Genomic DNA, 24,181 nt, shown 5'->3' on the forward strand with positions numbered 1-24,181 from the left:
AAGAGGGAGACTGATGTTGGAGAAAAAACACATGCACAAAACCCCCATGGAAATAGTTGCATGGGTCCTGGAATGCTGGATCCACAGCTTCACCTGACCTACACCCTTAGATGGACAATATTGCAGTACTCTACATTTTTATCTAGAAGCAAGCCACCCTATCTTCAATGGAAATTATTTTCTTGTAGATGTTATTTCAGATTGCAGTCCAAGCACCTGAGGAATATGGTCATAGCCTTAAATGCTAGGAACCTATACAGTTCAATGGAGGCATAGATTCATATTTTACACAGAATGATTTTGATCTAGTGTTGTTTTCCATTTGTGGGATAACTGAACATTTTATCTGTGCTGATTATCCTCCCCCTACCTTTTTGTGTTGCCTGCTATAAACTCTGGAGAGTTAAGGGAAATTGGTTCCGGTAGTTTCAAGGGGCAACATTGATAGCAATTGTCTTACTTTTCCTGCTATCCACAGGATCTTGAGATTGTGTTGTGCTGACATGGAAAAGCAAGTTCTAGCTGAAACGTTTCAGAGCAACTGGAAAATTAGTAAAGAAAAATGTAATACTTGGCATTGTTACATACCATCAAGTTATCTCCAACTTATGACAACCATATAGATGAATGCCCTACAAAATATCCTGTCCTTCACAGCCCTGCTCAGTTCCTGTAAACTGAAGGCTGTGATTTTCTTTATGGAATTTATCCACAGCTCATATTTCATTTCCCCTGATATCTTGAAGTTGCTCCAAAAGAAAGCCTGGGCTTGATTTGGGCTAGGACCTACTTCTTTGTCTTTTTCTTGGTCTAGGGTATTTGTAAGCTTCTCCTCCAGCAACATGTTTCAAATGCATTCATTTTCTTCCTGTTCACTTCCTTTACTGTCTAACTTTCCCACTCATACCCAGTGATCAGGAAATAATAGTGTGGATGATCTTAGTCTTGGTCTTCAGAGAAAATTGTTGTATGATTGTTGTTTTCTTAATGCTTAGCTGCAGGCCTGCTTTTGCACTTTATTCTTGTGTTTTCATCAATATTTGTTTCATTTTACTGCTGCTTTCTACCAGTAATATGGTATTATCTGCATATCTTAAATTATTGATTCAATATACTCAAATGTAAAATAGAATTGTTAAGTGAAGGTCCATTATACATAAGTGGAATATCAAACAGATGTAGTCTGATAAGGGTATTCATCACAAAATAAACACCTATCACTTATTCCACTACCAGATTCATATACCACATTTTTCCTCTATTAGAATATGCTAAGCAAACTGAGAAGTGTTGCATACTACAAAAATAAACAAATCTTAGTGAATAAGCTTAGTGTTATCACCAGAGTGTGCCAGAGCATGTCACCAGACTTCTGCCAGTTTAGGATATGAATATAACACAAAAAATGATGCAAGAATTTCAGTACAAAACCTGATCCAACTTCTACAGGGCTAGTAGTTGCCATGCATGCATACACACATACACACCCCACAAATCTGACTAGAGTAGATAGAATTTATTGTATCTGAGAAGAATTTGATGTCATATTTGACACAGGTCCAGTTGATATAAATTTGCTCCCTTTTTGTCCCCCTTTTTTCAGGAGAAGGAGTTTGAACAGCTCACAATCAGACATATATAGCAATTGCCTTTCAAACCTCCCTTTGACACCAGTTATCCCTCTAGACATTGCCCAGGTGAAGCTTTTCTTTTACAGACCTGTGTAGATGAGGACAAGTCCAAGTATAAAAATATACTGTTAAAAATTACTAGCCAATCATGCACATTTGGTGTGGATTTTTCTTCTTTTAAAAATGTACTGTCAAGCACTGACAACCCATCCAATATGCTCCTTGGACACTTTGAAGGAATGTCACTGGTGGTGACACAGGCAAGATCATCAAAAGCTGCAAAGGGAATTTTGCTGCTCTTGACTCACATATAACCCACTGCTGTGTTTAAATGAAATTACAATCCATTGTGGATTAAACAAAACTTACATGGGTTCTTAGGATGGATTGTTTAAAAGCAAAGCAACACAACACAACAGAAGCCGCCAAAGCAGCCTGGGTTTGAATTACACAACAACCAACCATGGCTACTCACCTCCAATGGATTGCCATAGTGCCTGTACCAATTGGGTGTATTGCGTTCACAACAGAACGTGTGTGGGTGTCTGTATTCTATGTTAGTCTGTTTTTAATTCTGATCTAAAATGCTTCTTTATTGTTGTATCATAGGCATTATTATATCTCCTATTAAAGATATCCCTAGGACAGTTTTCAACATAATAAAATATGCCATTTATTTATTGTATTTATGTTTTCTTTTGTTATATACAAATTTTGAATTTTATTAGGAAAATGGTATTTATTGTTTTTATCAAGTTCCCAACCCAAACTGCATATTTTTTACTGGTGTTAGATAAGGGTCTTGTCCTTGTCATTAGGTATAAAAGGAAAAACATTAGGAAGCATAAATTGATAGCAGTATTCATTTAAGGAGGAAGCACAAATCTATATGATAGGATATCTGGGATTGTAAATAATGGCAAATGAACTGCATAAGTCGCAAAAGCAACAGGACAAAAGAAATTAAGAAGAGGAAATAGCAAAATTGTGTTCCAATATACTAAGATCAGCAATCTGTATTCTGCAGCAAATATAGGATTTCAGTAAGAGAGATTAGAGACAAGTCCCACACCTGTGATTCAAAATGCTATTACTGTCAAAGGCCATCTTTATATGGCCTTCAAGAGGCTCCATATTACTTATGAAGTAACCACAGTGATTTTAAATTATAATAAAATGGCTGTGCAGTACTTTGCTTAAAGGCAGAATCCTCTGTATATTTAATCATAAGATGCCCTATAAGTCTCACTATGACCCATGGCTAGCTGGGAGTTGTAGGGCTACTTTATCTTCTAAGCATACACAGGACTGAACCCTAAATTACAACTGCAACATTGTTCAAGATCCAACAATCAATTACAGCAGGTAGTTTGCCATGAGTCATGCCTACCTGGGTGATCACATCTGTGTTTTCTGACTCCTTAGTAATTCACCTGCCACCATGATTTCAGCATTATCAGTAGTTAAAGAACATGCAGTTAGCCTTTACTCTGCAAGTGATAGACAGCATCACATGCAGTGACATTTTGAAGCAGGCAGCCCACCCAGATGACTGATGGATAGTCCCCATTCTTCACCAAGGAACTTCCAGCTTGCAATTAAATCGAAGTATTGTAGCAGAACACTAAGTTAAGATCTACCAGAACAGCCTCTTTTAATTGCACGAACAATCTAATTTTCTAGGATACAGTAAAAAAGGGACATAAAATGTCAAATATTTCAGCAGAAAAAGGCCTTCACATCAGAACTGTGTGTTACCGCATTTAAAGGCCACTTTTACAGTTTTTAATTAGTTTAAATGTATGTATAAGAAAAAGAAATCAGTGTTTCTTATGTCACAAGCAAATTCCTTAGACTCTTTGCAGGGAGGTTTTGAGTAATAGATTGTTATAAATGAAAACTGCTACTTTTCTGCCCTCTCATTTTTGGTTCACAGAGATTTTGGAACAGCTGTATCTCAGGAGAGTTTGTAGCAGTAGTAATTGACTGCCTTTGAATTCATTTCAACACCATTCAAAATCTGTGGTGTTCAAACTTATGTGAAATAATTTATGCAGCTTCTTAACATGACTGAAATTGCTTGTAATTGTTACGATCAATTTTCACAACTTTCAAGGCAGTATGATTAAACTGGTGGTAAAGCCAAAAATAAGCACACACTGTACTTTATCCTTGAATGATGATAACACTTTATAGTGCTCCAAGTCATAAGTGCTCCATACTTCACAGTTGTCAGACAAGACAATCTCCTTCTTAAAGACCTTGAAGTTAAGTCCTAATCTTATAAAATGAATCATTTGTACAAAGTACATAAGCACATGGTATCATAGCATTCCTACATAAAATGTAGTACTCAGAAAAACACACAGGGATAGTAAGACTAGGAATGTGTGTGGAAGTCATTTTGGAAGTGGGATCCCATCAAATTCTTTGAGCTTGACTCCATGGATGATGGCCCACTTTCTTCTGGCCAAGAGTTTCACTTCCTGGAAAGCATGCCAAGTGCTCATGCTTATACCCACCAGGAAGTGAGCCTGTGCAAACTCTGCACAAGTGACATCCCTCTTCTGTATATGTGTCTTGAGGCTTTCTTTGGGCTGCACAAACTGAGAAAGAAGGCTGCCAGTTTTGGAACCAGAGCTCTTGAGCCTCCTCTTCTGTGACTTACTTCTGACTCACTTTTTGCATAAGAATAAGTCAGACAAACTGTAGAAGGATGGATTCTTGGAAGGATTATTGCATTCCCTATGTAAGACTGCCTTCAAACACAAAATACAATTGAGAAGTCTTGAGATGTGCAATGCATAATACTGCTAGCTGAGATTTCACATCTGCATAGATCATTTGTGAACACACCATTTTATATTTTAAAATTACCTCATTTATGCCAATTCAAAAGTTACTTAGCAGTGTTTGTGAAATTACACTGAAGGAGATCAAGGATGGGTAAGAATCATATACTTTATTACATGACGCAGAAGACTTGATTTCAACATTTTAATCATGTAATTTATTCAAACATTTCATTTCTTCCATCCATATATGTCATAGGATTAGTCAATCTTATTTGCTCAACAGTTGTTTATGATGTGAAATATAAGATTGCATTTGGGAATGTTAGACACTTTCCTTCTCATTAATAGCCTATCTGCAAAACTAATGTCTTCTTTCAAACTGCTGTGATGAAAGCTGCTTTTGAGATAGTACATGAAGGGGAAAGCCAGTCCTTACATATTTTCCAGCTTTTTTTCATATACGAATCATGGAACTTTCATCTTTTGGCCCTCAAAATGCCCAAAATCATGGCATTAGTTAAGGCTCCATGCAACAGGCCTGCTAGTATGTTGCAACTGTTTAATATGATGAGATACATGACTAATATCAGTCTGGTTGATGGTACCAAGACAGGAAGAGCATCTTCCTAGAGAGGGATTTCCAAAGTTAGGGCAGTACAACTGATGAGACATTTGATCAGTCACCACTCACCGTATAATAGATGGAAGTATAAACCAGAAGAGAAGCTTTATAGTAGGGATGAATACATCCATCAGTTTTGCTTTCTCTTGCAAAGTTCTTTCCATGCTGATTATTAAAAAGATATTTCTTAAACTAAGAAATGAAATGAAATTGTCACCCATCGCTAAATTAATTTCTAAAATTAAACTCAGAACTGAAATATGTGCAAGTGTGCCATAATTCATGATTCTTTTCCCTAATGTATTGTATTTGTGCATAAGTAAATATGCACATTGATATACTATGCAAAAGGGGATTCTGGATTCAAACACATGTTACTGTCAAGATTTGTTTGAGCAGCAATTTAATCTGAAGACATGCCCATTAGTAATGGTAAGCCATAAGGAGAAAAAAGATTTGAACTGAAAATGCCAAAAAGCTGCATGTGCAGTCACTTGAACAAAGTCTAGAAACTAAAATGGAAAAGGTTTGATGACCAATAAATCAGGCTGTTCTGTAAACAAAAGCAGATAAATTTGAGATGTCAGACTCTGATAGTCAGCTTAAGGAATTCATATGGGGGTTATTTATGTATCCATGGTACACAGAGGTACCTGTCAATCCTCAGTAAAATGAGTTCTGAGCAAGCATAAAGGTGGGGTGGGGGAAGGAATTGGTTTCAAAGATTACTGCTATCAGTTCTCCTATTGACCTCAGGTATATATAGAGCAAACTTGCACAATAAAAAGTCTGAGATCCTCAATAGAGGCATATAAGCAAAGCAAAATATAGCGGGGGGTATTTTAAGAGGTTTCATGAAAGAAGGGTTTCCTGATATACTGTATTTTTCTCTCTCCACAGGCTGAAATAGCTGTAAAGCAGCTTCAGTGCAGCCTGTCTGTCTTTTCAGCAGAATTGTAGGACCAAAGTTCTATTATGTTGCTGCTGCAAATGAGATATATATTTGTGGCACATAAGGCAAAATTGAGAATGAGGTCAAAATGAAACAGGCGCTGTTCATTCAAACCTAATTACATTGGCACCTAACTTTTCAAATAGCAAGAATTTATACTATGTGTTGACTTCAATACTGAAAAATATCACTATGGCATGCCTTCAATTATTATATCAAATTAATTTCTTCAAGAAGGAAATATGTGGCTATTCCAGCTCATGCACTGAAGAAGGTTGTATAAGCAAATGCCACTTTGAAAATGCAATTCTTCCTTTTTCTACAAAATTTCTGCCCAGTAAGACAAAATAAATTGGACTTTGCTGCCAAAATGCCTGTCCACATAATTTCTTTTAAGCATCCCAAAGGAAACAGCAGTAGGCAATGGTGTAATCTTCTAACAGTAGTCGAACAAACCCTAACAATTAGATCCAAATTCTACAGCAGTAGAAGCCTATCCCATGGTAGTTCCAGTTGTGAAACCAGCAGTTCAAGTCTATTCTTACTGTCTAGCAATACACTGTAATTCCAACAGTAATTCTATTATAATTTACGTGACCTTAGTCAGAACTTACTATATGGGAAAGACAAAGGTTTAGTATAGCCAGTGTAATTAAAAACAGAATGAATATACAGTAATTGTATGACTATGTATGGGCAACACAGATCGAAAAGAAATGCACAATTTCTTTGAAGTGCACAATTATTCACAACATTCTGCCTCATAAGTGAACTATGAATTTATGGCAACAAAATAGCTTCTTATGCATTCTTCAAGATAGCAGCTTGCTGCTTTGTTATACAACAATGAAACAGAAGGGAAGACAACTAGAAGCACTGTTGGCAAATATAAGAAGGTGGTGCTAGCAACTGCTTGGACAGGCTACAGAAATGCTTTGCATTTAAAAAATGGTGCTACAGTCTGCCATTGTGAGCCTTCTGGCATTTCTCCCAGGATTCTGTGTGTTTTCATTGGGCCAGGCTGCATTCCCTGAATTCCATACAACTATAAAGGTAAAAATCATAATTTCCTTCTTATCAGCACTACATTAAAGAAATCAGGCTGAATGCACTGACACACTAAAATAGTTAATGGAATGCTAATAGCTATTTGTTTTACATTTCAGCTGGATGGAAATGGATATCAACAGAATAGAAATAACTATATTCGTCTGTCCCCAGGATCTCCTGAAGGATAAACAAGGTGAAATTCAATATGACCTTTCTGGAGTGAAATTTAGCTTCCAAAGTCAGGATCAAAATGTCTGCCAGCAGCTCTGGTAAAAGTATTTCAGTCTTCTGCTGTTGTCTTTGAAGTATGAGTTGGGATCACAAAAGCTTAACCCTCCTAACATGGAAGGAGAAATACTGGATTCAGAAACTTGCTGAATATTATATTGTGCATGCATTCATAACAATATGGTGCCATTGCCATCTCTCTGATCTTGCAATGGACTTGAAACAATGCCTGAACTGAAGACATGGCTAAGAAATCTTTCTAGGCACTCCTGGAAGCTCCTTGTAGAATTCATTTCTGTTTGGAGTCCACATGAAGTCTTGCTATACTTGCTTCCTCTCTGGAATCCCCTGCTAGTTAACGTCAAGAAAGAGTCAACATTGCTTAATTTTATTTTAATAGCATTCCCTGACTAAAAGATCAGCCATAAATTTATTATAAATTGTTGGATTTATTTGCATTTTGGCATATATCTCATTATTCACTGCATGGAAATTATTTTTAGATTACAGTGGTCTAGAAATTTTTTTTAAAAAATGTGAGGACTGCTTGTTCTCTAAGATGCCTAATTTGATTTGCTACCTTTTTAAATGCTGAAAAAATGCTGCTAGTGTGTGGTAAATCATCAGTTCGACACTCTCTAGCCAAAAACTCAGCTACAGTAGCAATAGAGTGCATGGTTATCTCTCTGTAACCAACCTCCCTTGAATCTGCTAGACACTCCAGTATCCTTTTGTATGTATCTCCATAAGTACATACAGGCAGCCACGAGATACTGCATCCAGAGAGGTTGCAGATTGCTGTCTGCTGGTATTACTTCCTTGCCTTTCACCAGCTTTTCACCAATAATCTTTGAGAAGCAGAAAGTAATTTGGTTTTGTTGTCAACAACTATAGGAAGCTCTGTCAGTTACCTTCAGTAATATGTATTGATGCATCAACCTTCCATGAACTTCTCTGCCTCTTTTCCATATTTTCAGTTGCTTTTTAGCTGTTTTTCTTATATGTGCCACACACAGCATAAATTCTATTAGCATGCATCAGCTGCTTACACAATGTAAGAAAATGTAGCACCAAGGGCATACACTAAAAAAAAGTCTTAGCTAAACCTGATGCTAAACCCTGAATATGCTGATTAGGACTACCTCATACAGTTTAACCACTTTGCTGAAGAAATAAGGCTGGTTGGAATACAGATTTGGTTCCCAAGTGCATTTTTTGGCTTAAAATGTGAAAGAGGGAGGAGCTAGTTCTTATGCTTGAAATATTAATTAGTATCACCTTTGCAGGACTGAAGTGACAGATACCTCTGGATAAACTACACTTAGCCTTGATAACAGATTCAGACACTCATCCACTTTCTTGATTATGTTCTTGGTACAATGGACTGGGAACCAGTCCTTTCATAAATCAGGAAACAGTGGCAAAAGAAGAAGAGCAGATCTGAGAGAATTGTTGGTCAGGATTAACTCAGATGAATTATTCCTCGTTTGTGACTTGCCATCTCTTATTAAAGTTCAAGGGTCAGGTTTCTTCTTTTTCTGAGAAACATTTACATTTATTAACTATTATTATAAATTGTTTATACACATGCACATCTATAAACACACCAACATGCATGCATTTCAGAATTTTAATACATATTATGCATATTATTGAGAGCTAGTGTAGTGCAGGGTTAGAGTGGTAGAGCAAGATCTGGGAGATTCGGATTCTGTTCCCCACTCCACCACAAATCTTGCTGGGTGACTTTGGGACAGTTACTGTCTCTCAGCCTAATACCTCACAGGGCTGTTTTCAGGATAACATTGAGAGTAGGAGGGGAAAGATTATGTAAGACACTTTGAGTTCCTTGAAAGGAAAAAAGGCAAGCTATAACTGTAATAAATAAAAATAATAATAACAAATCTGAACGTATGGAAACTGTTTCTATTGCCTTAGATACCAGAATGGTTTCTTCACATGTTGTACATTTGATGCAGCATTACTTTTACTTTGAGAGGATTCAATAGGACAGCCTTTTAAGAAATATTCCATACTGATCATTTTTCTATGTCTTATATTGCTCTTAATATCTAGATTAAAACATCTCTGCTAATTATTAGTCTTGTATCATTATGAGAAATGTTTTTAAACTCTTTTATGTAATGAACATGTTGATTTGATTTCAACTCTACACAATACAAATAATTTATGCAGCTTTCAAATATACAAAATTCACAGATATTTCTCATTTTATCATTCAAGATTTTTAAACAGAAATTTTATTTCACATTTCAAATGTCAATTGTTTAGAATTATTGGCACTTATTATTGTCTTCTACTAGGGTTCAAATATGAATATTTGTAAGCTGGGACCTACTAATACACTAATAAAAGAGGATGTGTGTATATCTGCCCAAAAGGTCTACAGCATTTCAAGTCCATAAAATCTAGACATCTGAAATATGGCATGCATACTAAGCAGGCTCTAAAACTGTTCACTTCAGTGTTATTTGGTTACACTGAATTTAAATCTAATTGATTTAAATGTGTCTGCCTTAGGGTTGCAACAATCTCACAACATACAGTAATCTTCTTTTGTTCATCAAATTTCTTTCTTGTGCTTGGTTCCTAGCTTAGGAACCAAGCAAACCAAGCAAGTGTCCAGAGACACTTGTGGAATCCCTGGTCTGCGACTCAGAAAACGTCCTCTGCAGCACATGCAGTGCAAAGCCCTCAAGACACATGTGCAGAAGAGGGATTCTGCTTCCACAAAATTCACTCTGGCTTGATTCCTGGTTGGAATCCATGCAAGCACTTGGGCACAGGGCCACAAGAAAGTGACATGGAGCACATGGAGCCAAGCTGTGGAATCTGACCCTCAGTGATGTTTCCTCACATCCCTAGACTGTGTATGTTGCAGGCTGCAATGTTATTTTTCCATCACTAAGTAGTAGACCTTCCTTAATAATGCATAACTTAGCAGGTGGCTTAATTTGCAAACAAGAATAGTAGGCAGATGGTTTTAGAGCTTAATCCTCCCCACAGATCATTCCCCTCTGGGGAGGTGGAGGCATCGTGGTTCCATATTCCAACCCATATGAAATCAATCCAAAGTATCTGGAGAATAGTTATATTAAAAAAAGGAAAGTGCAAATGATCAAAACTTGAACTCACTGAAGTTTTCTGGATTCCATCCTGAAACTTGTTCTTATTCAAATCCATTTCAGGTTGTGAGCTTCATTTTTTTTCCTTTTCAAATAGAAAAGCAGGTTGCTTACCTGTAACTGATGTTCTTCGAGTGGCCATCTGTGCAGTCACACATATGGGTACTGCGCCTGCGCAGTGCCTTTGGCCAGAAGATTGATAACTAACGGTTTTTGGCGGGAAGCTCCGCTCCCCCTCCTCCTTGTGGCCTATAAAGAGCGGAGCGTCTGCCATTCGGTTCAGTCTTTGCGACCGAACGTACGGTATATTAATGGATTTTTTTTTTTTGTCGGTACCGTAAAGGAGATGGTCGGTACCGAAAATGCCCTCTCTCATCAACATTGAGCTGTTGATGCATCCACTCACTGACACTGAGCGGGGCCGGCAGGCGGGTTGTGTGACTGCACAGATGGCCACTCGAAGAACATCAGTTACAGGTAAGCAACCCGCTTTTCTTCGTTGTGGCCTCTGTGCATCACACATATGGGTAGATTAACAAGCTTACCATCAAAGGAGGAGGGAAGGTGTCCTCATTGAAGGATGGAGGAGAGAACAGCTCTACCGAAGGAGCAGTCCCGTCGAGCCCAAACATCAAGATGGTAATGCTTGGCGAAAGTGCAGGGATTCGCCCAAGTAGCGGCTCTGCAGACGTCATCAATCGGAACCCCGGATGCGAATGCAGAAGATGTAGCGACAGCTCTAGTAGAATGGCCTCGAGGAACTGAAGGCAATTCAAGCTTAGCTAACTGATAACACAAGACAATAGTGTGGACTATCCATTTAGAAAGCCTTTGTGGAGTGACTGGGTCACCCTGATCTCTAGCCGAATATTTGATGAACGGTTTATTGGATCGCCGAATAGACTCCGTTCGCAATCGATAAAAGGCTAAAGAACACAGAACGTCGAGGGAGTGCAAAGATCTTTCCAAGGGATTCGACGGTGATGGAAAAAAGGCAGGCAGTACAATGTCTTGTCCTGTATGGAAAGGTGTAGAGACTTTGGGCAAGAAAGATGGGTCGAGACGTAAAACGACCTTTTCTCTGTGGAAGCTTAGATAAGGAGGGTCGATGCAGAGAGCACAAAGTTCACTGGCCCTCCGGGCTGACGTGACAGCTACAAGGAACGCCGTCTTCCACGAAACTAATCGGAGATCCACAGTTGCCAAAGGTTCAAAGGGGGCCCTCATAAGGGCCTGTAGAACTACAGAAAGGCTCCACGTGGGCATAACTGGTCTAATCGATGGATTAAGATTATACAGTCCTTTCAAAAATCTCTTGAGGATAGGATGAGAAAATAGGGGTGATCCGTCGACTAAGCCACGGTAGTAGGCTATTGCAGCCGTATACACTTTAACAGAAGAAGGCTTCAGTCCAGAGTGATGCAACCCCAGAAGGAACTGAAGAATTTGTTCGATTGATGAGACAAGTGGGGAGAACGAATGAGACTCGGCGAAGGTGGAAAAACGTTTCCATTTAGCCGTATATGACTTCTTTGTGGACGGCTTTAGGGCAGAGTCGATAATATGCTGAATCTCAGGGTGCAAGAGTGTTGGGTTCGAATTCGACGGGGTCTGTCTCAAACCGGATGGTACAGATAGACTGTGGCAGTGAGAGGCACCCGCATGGTTGGATTCGAGAATCGGAACCGAAGCGGTCGAAGTAATTGTCAATACCGATGGATTAATAGAAGCTGTCAGATTCGAGGCTCTCGAATCCATCATCAGTCCCAATGGAAGGTCAATCATTGAATCCGCCATGCTGTCAGGTTCAATGAGAGCAAGTCCGGGTGACAAAGTGTGCCGTCCATTTGCGTTATAAGATATGGAAGTGCCGGAAGATGAAGCCACTCCCCGCAGGAGATGTCGAGCACTTTCGCAAACCATGCTTGACGTGGCCACCAAGGGGCAACTAGTATCCCCGATGCACGGTCGCTCACTATCTTTGCTATGACCCTCATCAGAAGAGGGATCGGAGGGAAAGCATAGAAGTTGATGTTGTCCCAAGGGATCATGAATGCGTCCCCTAGGAATGCTTGTCCGATTCCCGCTCTCGAACAGTAAGTCTTGCATACCCTGTTCCATTGAGTAGCGAATAAGTCCACATTGGGGAACCCTCAGCATCTGAAAAGGTGGTTGAGCGTACAAGGATCCAGTTCCCACTCGTGAGAAGTGAAGACGTGTCTGCTGAGAAGATCCGCGTGCACGTTGTCTGTGCCAGCCAGATGAACGGCCATCAGAGTAATGTGTCTCTGAATGCACCAGTCCCAAATTCTCATAGAAAGCCTGGCTAAGGTCGGTGACTTTGTCCCTCCTTGCTTGTTCAGATAAAAAATGGTCGCTATATTGTCCGAAGTTATCTGAACGATCCGATGATGAAGGAGGCCTTCGAAAGAACGAAGGGCTTTGAAGACTGCCAGCAGCTCTAGGAAGTTGATATGATTCGTGGATTCTAGACGAGTCCACGTTCCCTGGGTAGACAGGCCAGAGCATATTGCCCCCCATCCTAGGAGAGACACGTCGGTACCGAGAGTTATCGAAGGAGGTCACACCCTGAAGGGGACTCCCATCATGAGATTGGTCAGTTTCAGCCACCAGCACAGGGAGTGGAGCACGGAAGACGGGATCCGAATCCGTTTCGACTGTGGGTCTCTTTGTGGATGATACACCTTGTTGAAGAATAGTTGTAGTGGGCAAAGCCGAAGTCTGGCATGTGGAACTATGGCAACTGAGGAGGCCATATATCCCAGGACCCTCTGGATGGATCTCGCCGTAACCGTTCCCTCTCGTTGAATTCGATGGATATGGTGAGCGAGAGTCTGCTGTCTGTCCTGAGGGAGGAAGGCTTTCTCCAACGTCGAATCCAAGCGGGCTCCAATGAAGGTGAGCGTCTGTGTCGGAAGAAGAGAAGATTTCTCTGTATTAATACGAAGACCCAGACTATATAGTAAGGTATGCGTTGTATGGATGGTGTCTAGGAGTCCTTCTCTGGATTGCGAGACCAACAGCCAGTCATCGAGGTACAGGTAAATTTGTATGCCCTGAAGGCATAGGAAGGCACAGACAGGAGCCATGCATTTGGTAAAAACTCTCAAAGCCATAGCCAGTCCAAAGGGTAAAACTGTGAACTCATAAAGTTGGTTTGCAACAGCAAAATGAAGGAAACGCCTGTAAGTTGGATGAATTGAAATATGAAAGTAGGCGTCCTTCAGGTCCAATGAGGCGAACCAATCCCCTCTCCTTAACAACGGCAAAATGTTTTGAAGGGTGGTCATACGAAACTTTCTCGGTATAATAAACTTATTCAAGTCCCGTAAATCCAAAATCGGACGTAGACCACCGTCCTGCTTGGGGACTGTAAAGTATCTGGAATAGAATCCGTGAAGTCCGTCAGATGGAAATACTTGCCGAATCGCTCCTTTAAGGAGAAGTTGATGTATTTCGTCAAGAAGTACCGGCGAACATGAAGTAGACCGGATCAGACTCGATAGAGGAACGATGTCGAATTCTATTCGATAGCTGTGTTGAACGATGGATAATACCCACCGGTCAGATGTGATGGACTCCCAAATGGGGAGCCAGCTTCGGAGCCGATCCCCAGATGAGAGGGGGGTGGGTATTAGAGGAGCATGAGGAGTGGTTCGCCAGTCCCATCAGCACTGCCTCCGATTGTCAAAATGATGGCAGCCCTTTTGGAAGCGCTATTGGGGCTGAGGGCAGCGGCACTGTTGATGCTGTTGTTGCTGGCGGTGTTGCGGCAGCTGTCTCTGCTGGTATGACTGCCTGTAGAATGGCCGATTCCAGGACCATTTACGTCTGCTATGTGACTGGATCGCCATCCTGCGCGTCGTCATTTTTGACTCATGCAGTTTCTTGAGTTTGTGGTCGGTATGTGAATGGAAGAGCCCGGAACCATCAAAAGGCATCTCTTCTATTCGCCGCTTGGTTTCCTCCGGGAAATTACAATTCCGAAGCCATGCGTGTCTCCAGAGGGAAACAGCACCGACCAAGGCCCGGGAGTCAGTGTCCACGTGGTGACGTGGACAACTGCTGCACCGCGACCTGCATGGCTTCTTTGATTAGGACCTTCGCAAGGTCACCCTGCTGGTCTGGGAGGGTGGAGGCGACGTTGTGGAGGCGCTGCATAATAAAATATTAATATCGCACCAACGTCGCCTCGTAGTTGGAAATGCGAAGTCCTAAGCCCAAGGCAGCATAGACCTGCCTGGCCAGGGAATCTATTTTCCAGCCCTCCTTATCCCTCGGCACCGTATGTCCCCTCGCCTCTCTGCCTTGCGAGGATTCGATGACCGCCGAGTTTGGTTTCGGGTGCTTTAGCAGGAAGGGGATGTCTTCTTCCCGGACCCTGTACATAGACTCATATCTCCTGGACGTCGGCTGAGGATGTGAAGGTAGGTCCTAGGGCTGCATCATTGCCTGCCGTAGGGTAGTTATAAGTGGCAGAACGATGGAGGTTGATTGCTCCCTGCGGACGACATCATAAAACTTGTCTGTCGACGGTCCCGGGCGCTGGGCAGCGTCGATGTCCAGGGACTGGACAAGCCTTGACATCAGCTCCGCAAAGGAGACGTGTGACTCATCGGGTGACGCAGGATCCTGGGATGTCACCACGAAGTCCAGGGAGGTTGAGTCTACTTCAGAGTCATCCGAATCAGCACCATAGTATGGTGGGGCAGAAGATAATGACTCCGCCGGTGAGGAGGAGTGGCTGCTTCCGCTTTGCGGGGATCGAGGTGGCACCCTCCTCGAATCCACAGACCGCGATTGGTCGCGGGGCAGCGGTGAGGATCGCGCCCTGGGAGCAGGGTAGTACCCCACAGAGAGCGGGTCTCCCCAAGGTTGGTAGTAGGGACGACGCCAACTCTCTGGGCGTTGCTCTACCAAGTGGCTCCTCCGATTCCCTGGTGGGGACAGGCCAGCTTCTGTCTCCAATGTCACTGCGGGCATCGGTGTCGGTGACCTCGCTCTAGGAGGGGAGTCCTGGATTTCCCCATTCGAGATAGAACACCGTAGAGTTGGAAGGGGTGCAGGCGAGAGGTCAACCGCACGTCGGGGAGACCCTTGAGGGGTAACCTGCATGGCCTCTTGAAGGATCAGTTCAGACGGGGTCGGTATCGTAACTGCCACTGGTACCGAGGGTCCCGTCAGCTCCAAGTCCTTATGTGGGGAACGGTTTGTGGACTTAGCCTTCTTTGGAGGCTTAGAGGCCTTCTCCTTTCTGGCCTTCTTATGGCCTGCCGGCTTCTCTTCGGCATGCTTCCGCTTCTCATGCCTCTTTTTTGGTGAGGCAGAGGGGGCCACCGAAGTGGACACACCTTCATTCAAAGGGCATGAGGGTGGAGTCACAGAAGCGGAGCCAGGTTTTGGGATAGAGACAAGCGGGTCTGATTGCATCAGAGCCCTATCCCAAAGGAGCCTCCGAAGCTGGTTCTCGCGGTTCTTCCTAGCCTGCTTTGAGAAGGCTAGGCAATGAACGCACTTATCCGTCCTATGCCCCTCTCCAAGGCAGAGGAGGCATAGTTCGTGCGGATCAGTAGGTGCCATTTTTGACCCGCAGTCCGCACATTTGCGGAAAGCCGCTCGCTGCGCCATAGCAGAAGAAAGAAGAAAAAGAGAGATAGTGCAGAGGGTAAGTATATATTTTTGGTTTGGTTTGGTTTGGTTTTTTTTTTGATAGCTCGAAGAAGAAATAACAAGAGAAAACTACACAGAAGTGGGAAACGAAGTAAGGGAAAGTAGTATAAGGGCAATATATAAGGAGAGAACCAAGAATAGCCAAAGCCAAAGTTGAAAGCAGCACGAGGCACAGCGAACGGCGGTCGCAAAGACTGAACAAAATGGCGGACGCTCTGCTCTTTATAGGCCACAAGGGAGAGGGGGAGCGGAGCTTCCTGCCAAAAACCGTTAGCTATCAATCTTCCAGCCAAAGGCACTGCGCAGGCATGGTACCCATATGTGTGATGCACAGAGGCCACGACGAAGAAGTGCTTCTGTATTTATTATTTCAATCAAGCATGTCAATTATGTGCATTTTTAAAATGTGATCATTTTTCATTTTTATTTTTATAGTGTATGCTCAGAAGCATATAGACATTGACTCAAGATTGTGACTATGTCTATATTCAGTCTGGAAGGTAAAGTCTAAAGAAACAAACTGAAATAATTTTTTCATGTATCTTTAATCCAAATCTGCAAAGGTGATTTTTTTTAGAATGTAGGAAACAAATTTATTTCAGCCCAAATAATATCCAAGTGGTGAGATTGGTCTACATCTCCCAAGACATGCAGCCTAGTCTGCTTCTTGCGCTTTTATAATCAGAAATGGACATGTAAACAATCTAAGGTAGGAAAGTAATCCTCTGAAAACAAATTTCATACCGCATAGAACCCCATATTGAGCCTAACCTTAAATCCGTTCTTATATTATAAACCTTATAAACCCTACTTGAGACAGAGATATATTACATCCCAGAAATCCAGCTTAAATACAGTAATTGTTTTTCAAAGGTTAAGAAGGAACAGACCCATCACAACATGTGGTGTTATTGCAACTGATTTATATATTCAGGCTGTTAATCAAATAAAGAGAAGGAATTCTAACTGAATGAATGTTCAGGGTGCTACTTGCTGGTTTTGAAATTTTTACTGCTTACACTGGGATTTCGTATTTCTCAGAACCCTTGATTTACAGCCTTAGCTTTCCCTTTAACATACAAATCATAATCTTTGCTTATTATTTATACAACTAAGGAACAACCAATTGCATGTGTTCAAAAATGGTGCCCTTGTATGCCAAAAATCATTACATTAATAAATAATGTATGCCACAACACAGTAATAAATCTAAGCCTCTGACAGTGGAAACACTTGTACTGTAATGACAAGCTTATTGCTGAGCGCAAGGACTTGAGACTAGAAATTATTTTTTTAAAAATACTGTTATTACAAACAGGAATGATTGAAGCTGCATTTGCAGAGACATAAGCTGTTCTGGTGAACCAGAGCGCTAAGGGACAGTATAGCTACTTTTTTTTTACACCTGAGAAGACCAAGTGGCTCTCAAGCAGGCATGCCGAGAAAATCAATTCTGGTAAGTGACTGAGGCCATTACCTGGGCTCCTCCAAGTTATTCTGAAGCCCAAACTTAGGTATAATTTTGATGCTGCCCCACACAGTACCATCATTAGTTCCTGAAAATCATGAAATTGGTTCATTAATTTCCTGGACTATTGATACCTTCTATGTCCATGTTTGTTTGCTTTGAAATGGAACCATTTACCCACATAACTATAATGTAAAATGTCCAAAGTATTTGATTAGAATACAGAATAAACATTTTAAACCAGTGATTGCCATTCTGTCCAGATCCAAGACCCATCTAAGTTTCCTAGCATGTTATTTCAACTGCCCATAAGGCCTTGGAGTGCCTTAAAGAAATTATTCTGGCTTGTGAACCCTGGGGAAGTTCATTACAGTACCTGCTGAACTGTAATAAGCTCCTCCTCATTCTTTGTCAGACACACACTAGTGTATTCACTGTATTCCGAAATACAACTTTAAAGATGCCAATCAACAGAAATACTGTAAGATCTCACTGATTGACTTATTCAAATTCAGTTTTATCATGCCAGCTCTATTTCTGTAAATAAAAATGTCTGAATAAGTATAAGTTCCCTGGGTTAGAAACAAGTTCTGTTCCTGAAAAAAACCCAGAAAATTATCTTTAAGTTGAATTTGTGTTTAAGTTGTATCTGGTATAATTTGTATTCCACATTTGTAGGGCTTAGGAACACAAGACACCTGGGAAAGTGGAAAAACTGCAAATATTTCAAGCTAACCAGGTCCACTCAAACTCACTAGGGCCTCCATTTTGTAGCAAGAAAATGCTGAGGAGATTTGCCTCTCCAGATGGGCAGGGCAGGGAGGGTCTGCTTTGGAGACTCCTTTTTCTCCCCTTTCATCTCCTCTCTCTCCATGATGATGCTTTGGAGACTCCCTTTCTCTTCCTCTATCTTGATGGTGATGAGGAATTTCCAGTGATTTTTTTTAATTACTAGGCTTTACGACAGTTCATAACTAAAGGTTCATAACTTGTATGTTTATAACTCAGAGTTATTCGTAACTGTACTAAGATTTAGTTATCATAGAAATGGTCAGTCTGCTAATAAACTATGAGATATAGTATCTCAGACCTCAATCAATTCAGACTTTGACAAGTTAACACAGTAGGCAGGCAAAATCACCAAATAGATCAATCAACTGCATCTAAGCTGGAAAAGACAACTGAAGCTTCAAGTTCAACAAGAAAAGATAAAAAATAAATTTGATTTCTAAACAATCATGCACACAGCCATGAATGTTACTATTTTGTCTAATAGAGCACAGCACGGGCTATACGTTAAATATGAAAAGATAAAGCTTATTTAGTCTTTATTTAATACTGGAAAACTGTGTTTGAGCTTGGTAAATTTTCAACATATTTCTGACCCAGCAGTCATGGGTAAACTGTATTTTCTTTTCGGCTTCCATGAAATTGTTCCCATTTGTGAAAGGACCACATATCTCTAGCATGATTTACATAAAATCTGCGCAGACTACATAAATAGCACAAATTGGACTTAACTCAATTGATTTATTTTTCTTGTAGCATTTGACACATTAAGTATGGAAGCCTCCTTTTACTGCATGTGTACACAATTCATCTTGGCCACCTTTACTTCTCTCTCAGTTAATTTCAGACTTGGGTGAAATTCAGCCTTGTCTTGGTGATATACAGATTTGTGCAAATGAATGCAATTGTTCGAATTCATGCCAATTTAAAAATGTATTTTTTGCAGCCTGTTATTAGAAAGGAAATATATATGATCAATTCACATCAGATTGCATCAACACCAGCACAAGCTTAATAGAACAGAATCCACACATGGGGCTAACACATGCCCACTATCCCAACTAAAAAGAAGGCCAAAGAGAGACCATTGGTCATACTTCTGTCTCTTGGAATTGAATATGAAAGTGGGCAGCAATTTACCCCTGTGAGAAATCTTTCCTGGCCTCCCACTCAGTGCACAGGAATCAGCAGTGTGAACTTTCATTCTGAAATACTCAAATGTCCACAGAAATCTGATTTAAAAACATCCCTATTAAGAAAAGAAATATTAGAGCACCAGGGACTGGGGGAGTGTGGGGGCAAATTTGAAATTTTATCTCCAAGCAGATTGGGGCAAGGTTTGAATCTACCAACCCAACTATCTTAGAAACATTTATGTAATGTAGCACAGATGTAGCAACCTAAAAATCTAATCAAAAGCAGTTATGATTGACACTTGAAATGAAAGTTTAGTCTCTCTCATGAAATTCTTCAAGCATGAATCAAATCGAGTTTGGCTGTATAGACTTGAAACACAAATTTTGCCTCTTGAAAAGAGTGTACACCTGAAAGGGATCTAGAATATCATTAAAATCACCACCACAATCAAATAATGATAAGCAAGATCAGTTTTCTGAAACATTCATGAAACATCACTGGAGAATCATTATGAGGCCAGCAGATGTTAATCATACCAATTACTTGATCAAACTATTTCCCCACCAGAATCAATAAGTAAGCTTGAGGATCAATAACCACCTATTGAACTAAACAGAATCACCATTTATGAATAAAAAGGAATCCCCTTTAAACTGTGTTGAAGTATCTGTTACTTAGACCTCTCTGACCCTATCTTTTCGCAATAAATGTTCATTTGCATCCATCAAATGGGTTACTTGTTAAACAAAAAGAAAGCCACATCAGTGTTAAGATCTTATAGCTTAGAGAGAACTCTTTAATAGTGATTTGGATTTGACAGTCCCTTGACATTCCATGAAATCACATTAAATATAGAAATACATACACACACACACACACACACACAGAGGGAGAGGGAGAGGAAATTATTTCTCTACACATAAATAACTTAGCAATGTTACAGAAGTTACCTGTTCTTAAATGATACAACTCATGAATCATACATATTAAACTTTCCAAAATAATTGAATGTAGTATTATGGTAAATGTAACAATATCTCAAAACAAAAACAGGTATCTCACATACTGCCACCATCCCCATCAAAACAGCACCCCAAAAATAATGAAAATGGTACAAAAGAAGCAAAAGAAGAAGGGGAAGGCCAAGAATGAGGTGGCTAGATGGAGTCACTGAAGCAGCTGGTGTGAACTTGTGGACTCCAGGGGAAGGTGGAGGGACAGGAAGGCCTGGAGGTAAATTGTCCATGGGGTCGCGATGGGTCGGACACGACTTCGTGACTAGCAACAGCAACAACAGAGACAAATCCTCATCAACAGTCCCTACTCAGTTATTAAATGTGAACATTAGTCCACAAAGTGAGTATTTTACAAGATATATTAATATGCTTTTAAACATATATTAAAATATTAAGTAGATATAACCTATATTAAATGAAAATAAGCAATATATGAGAGTGGATTAAGATGTATTAGGGGAAATAGAAGCAGAAAAATGTGGGGGAAGTTAAAAAGGGGGAACATGAAATAAAACTTGGCCAAATGCCAAGAACTATATCTATTTAAATAGCATTATACCTTAGCTAACAGCCAAGGACTGATTAGCTGAAGGCCAAATTCAACTTCTTAAGTAACTCCTTAAGCAGACGTAACTGTACAAATCAAGTAGGGTATGATTTTGCCAGTCAGCTGATTTAAACTTGTTTAAGTTGAACATGATAGGTTAAAAAAAAATGCTAGACAATCGATATGGTAGTGAAAATTGATCTTCCTTGCCAAAATTCTGGCCTTAGTATATTCATTCAATCAAGCAATCAAGCAAGCAACCATTTTCTATACCTTCCAACAACTGAATCACTTTCCTTGTTGCTATGAGTTGGACCTCCCTTGTAAGTGGAATCTAGATGAAGGCCTCAGACAATCTAGAGTCCACTAGCGGTGTGTGTTGTGGGTGGATCCATCTGATACTTTATGTTCAACAACCCAGACCCCAGCCCACTTTCTTTTAGTTTTGTATCTGACTTCCTAGTGAGCGCACTGACCATTTGCACAGCGCCCATCAAGAATTGAACTCCAGACAAATATGGCACAAGTGATGTCAGTCAGTCTTCTCGACACATGAATAGCAGCCTTTGTTTCACAAAAGCATGAAGGATGAAGGTTACTAGTTGCACAACAGACTTCCCTGACTGTTCACATGCTTCCTCTCAGCTCGGCTAAGTTTTTAAGATAAGGTCAAACACAAGAGGAAGTCCAGAAACTAAAGAGGAATGGATTCTGGGATCTTTGTCACAACGCCACTGTCTAGAAACATTGTGCTCAGAAAAGGCATTCTGTTAGGCATTGTGTTTCCAAGTTACTGTATATGTGAAAACCAGCATCTTGAATTAGGCCCAATAACATATATGAAATCCATGCATATAGAACAGAAGAGGAGTTACATGTTTGGACTGCATAGTTATTAGAATTAGGGTTAGGTCTATGGGAAAAATTTTGGAAGTTTGTACAAATTTGAGAATTGCTGTCATAATATTCACATTCAGTAATTCAACATTTAGCTCAATGTCCTTGTTTGCACAAAATGAACACTGATAACATTTGTGAGTGCAAATCAAGAAGAAACAAAAAGTGAGCTGATATTCAAAGAATCCTTGCAAGCATGAACATTGCACATTAGCCAACCCTAGTCCAAAGGAACTGCATTTAGCAAGCTACTTAGATTACTGAACATGTTGGCCAGTAGGCTTTTTGAATTCTGACAACTGAAAAGGGTGGTTATATTCATCAACAGCCTAGGAAGGATTCATTTAATCTGAACAGAGAATATGGTTTGCAATAATTATACCTTATCTAAGACTAACTCTTGCACCACCTGAGGGTTGTTAAGTTTTGTGGACCCTGCTGCACAAGCTATTAAGATCAGCTGTATATGGAGTCTATGGAACATGTAATTTTGTGTGCTTAAGTTTGATAGTACACAGCTTGATGTAATAATGCTCTATTAAGCCTTTATGCAGCATTCAGTTATTTCTTGAACCATATCGAGAGAATTATATTCTTTTCTATCCAATATATGCCTCTGTACTCCTTCCTTCTTGCTGAAATACCTAGGAAGATGGTGGAGGAGATGGAGAAATGATACTGTGAGCAAAACTGAAGATGCAGAGGTCATTTGTTTTGGAAAGCAACAGAGGATCACATGTCTCAGATCCCAGCTCCAACCTCAGACCTACATAGGAATCAATACTAGATTATCCCTTCCCACTCTTGCAGCCAGCAAGAACAGTGCCAGCTGCTTCATTGAGGTTGTAAGATTGGCTTTAGAGAGGAAGTAAAAAGGGTGCTCCATAAGATGAGGAAGGAAAGCAACTGGGTCTGATAAAATATGGCCCATGAGATGTTGCTGGGTTATATGAGAATATTTTTCCCCTCCAACAATTCAAGCTGCCTAGGTTTAGACAACATGATAAGCCATTGTGGTTAGCATGGCCTGTGACTAAAACAAGACCCTGAGGCTTATTTAGTCTAAGATGATCGTGTAAACCAGCTAATTGCAGTGGGGGGTGAGTTGATTCCATTGGTTCTGCTCAGTTACTCCTATATATTTCTGTTTTGCCTTGGGTTCTCATCTGGCCACTTTGCAACAACAACAAAAAGTAGCAGAGTTTTGGAATGTTGGTAGTGCAAGAAAATGTCATTTTTACTATTCCTTTGAGATTTATCAATATTTTGAAAAAGTAAAAATAGTTTAAAAAAATTACTATTGTTTTTCCACAGTTGTTCTCCAACAAAGTATTAAAAGCACCTGCTAAACAGGCTAAACATAGAAAAGGAAAGGGGACAGAGAGCACTTATGCCAAAACAGTATATCAGTACGATCAACAACAAAATCAAAACCTTTCAAAAGTAACTCTGTGTGCACGATAATATTTTGCTTAAATTTCTGCAGGAGTACAACAAAGGAACAACACATAAATAGCATGTCTACTCAGAAGTGAATTCTACTAAGTTCAATGGCCAGATATGTGAGTATAGAATTGCAAGATAGTTTAGTCATGCTTATATAAATACTAAAAGAACCACGGATCCCAATATTCTGTATTGTGTTCTGGGAAACATTTCTAATGATCTGGAAGCCCAATATCTAGGAAGAAGTGTGGCATAGAGGAGTGTTTTAAGCATCCCTACTGCATGTTTTGACATCCTTCCAAGTCTATTACTCAAAGCAGCCTTAAAATAATGATCATGCTGTCTGGAGTTGATGGAAGTCATAGACCAAGACATCCGGAGGACACCAAGCTGAGGAAGGCTGCCTTTAAAGTGTTCACACTTTATGGAGCAGAGTGGAAGTTAAATATAGACTTAAATTAATTGAAGTCTAAATGCCTTAGAATGTGGAAAAGACTGAAGTCAAGATTTTTCTTGAAGTTTGGCTCATAATGAAAAACGGAACAAATCTGTCAATGTCATTTCCTGCTCCAAACCAAATTAAGGTTTCCCCAGCTTGATCTGGGATGCTTCCAAGTCTTTTAGGGCCACCTGATCTTATAAAAAGCCAGAATACTGGCATTTTTATAGCACTAAAAGAACATGATGCTGTTACTGTGTGAAAGCAATGAAATCCTGCTCATACAATGTTTCAGAATCACCTAGTTATGATTTATGTGATCACTTT

The 24,181-nt window shown here is 40.3% G+C and overlaps 1 protein-coding gene and 1 long non-coding RNA gene across 8 annotated transcripts in view; one reads left to right on the forward strand and one right to left on the reverse strand.

The window, feature by feature from the left end:
• DMD (dystrophin) overlaps window positions 1–24,181 on the reverse strand; it is a 994,758-nt gene that overhangs the window by 803,749 nt on the left and 166,828 nt on the right. The gene's annotated exons all lie outside the window — the stretch shown is intronic.
• Window positions 559–23,731, forward strand: LOC123028978. The gene is made up of 3 exons (XR_006415808.1): window positions 559–3,465; window positions 4,323–4,327; window positions 23,719–23,731. It is a non-coding gene; the product is annotated as an uncharacterized LOC123028978 (long non-coding RNA).

Source organism: Varanus komodoensis, unplaced genomic scaffold (assembly GCF_004798865.1).
Source record: "Varanus komodoensis strain SLA01 unplaced genomic scaffold, ASM479886v1 scaffold4, whole genome shotgun sequence".
NCBI lineage: Eukaryota > Metazoa > Chordata > Lepidosauria > Squamata > Varanidae > Varanus > Varanus komodoensis.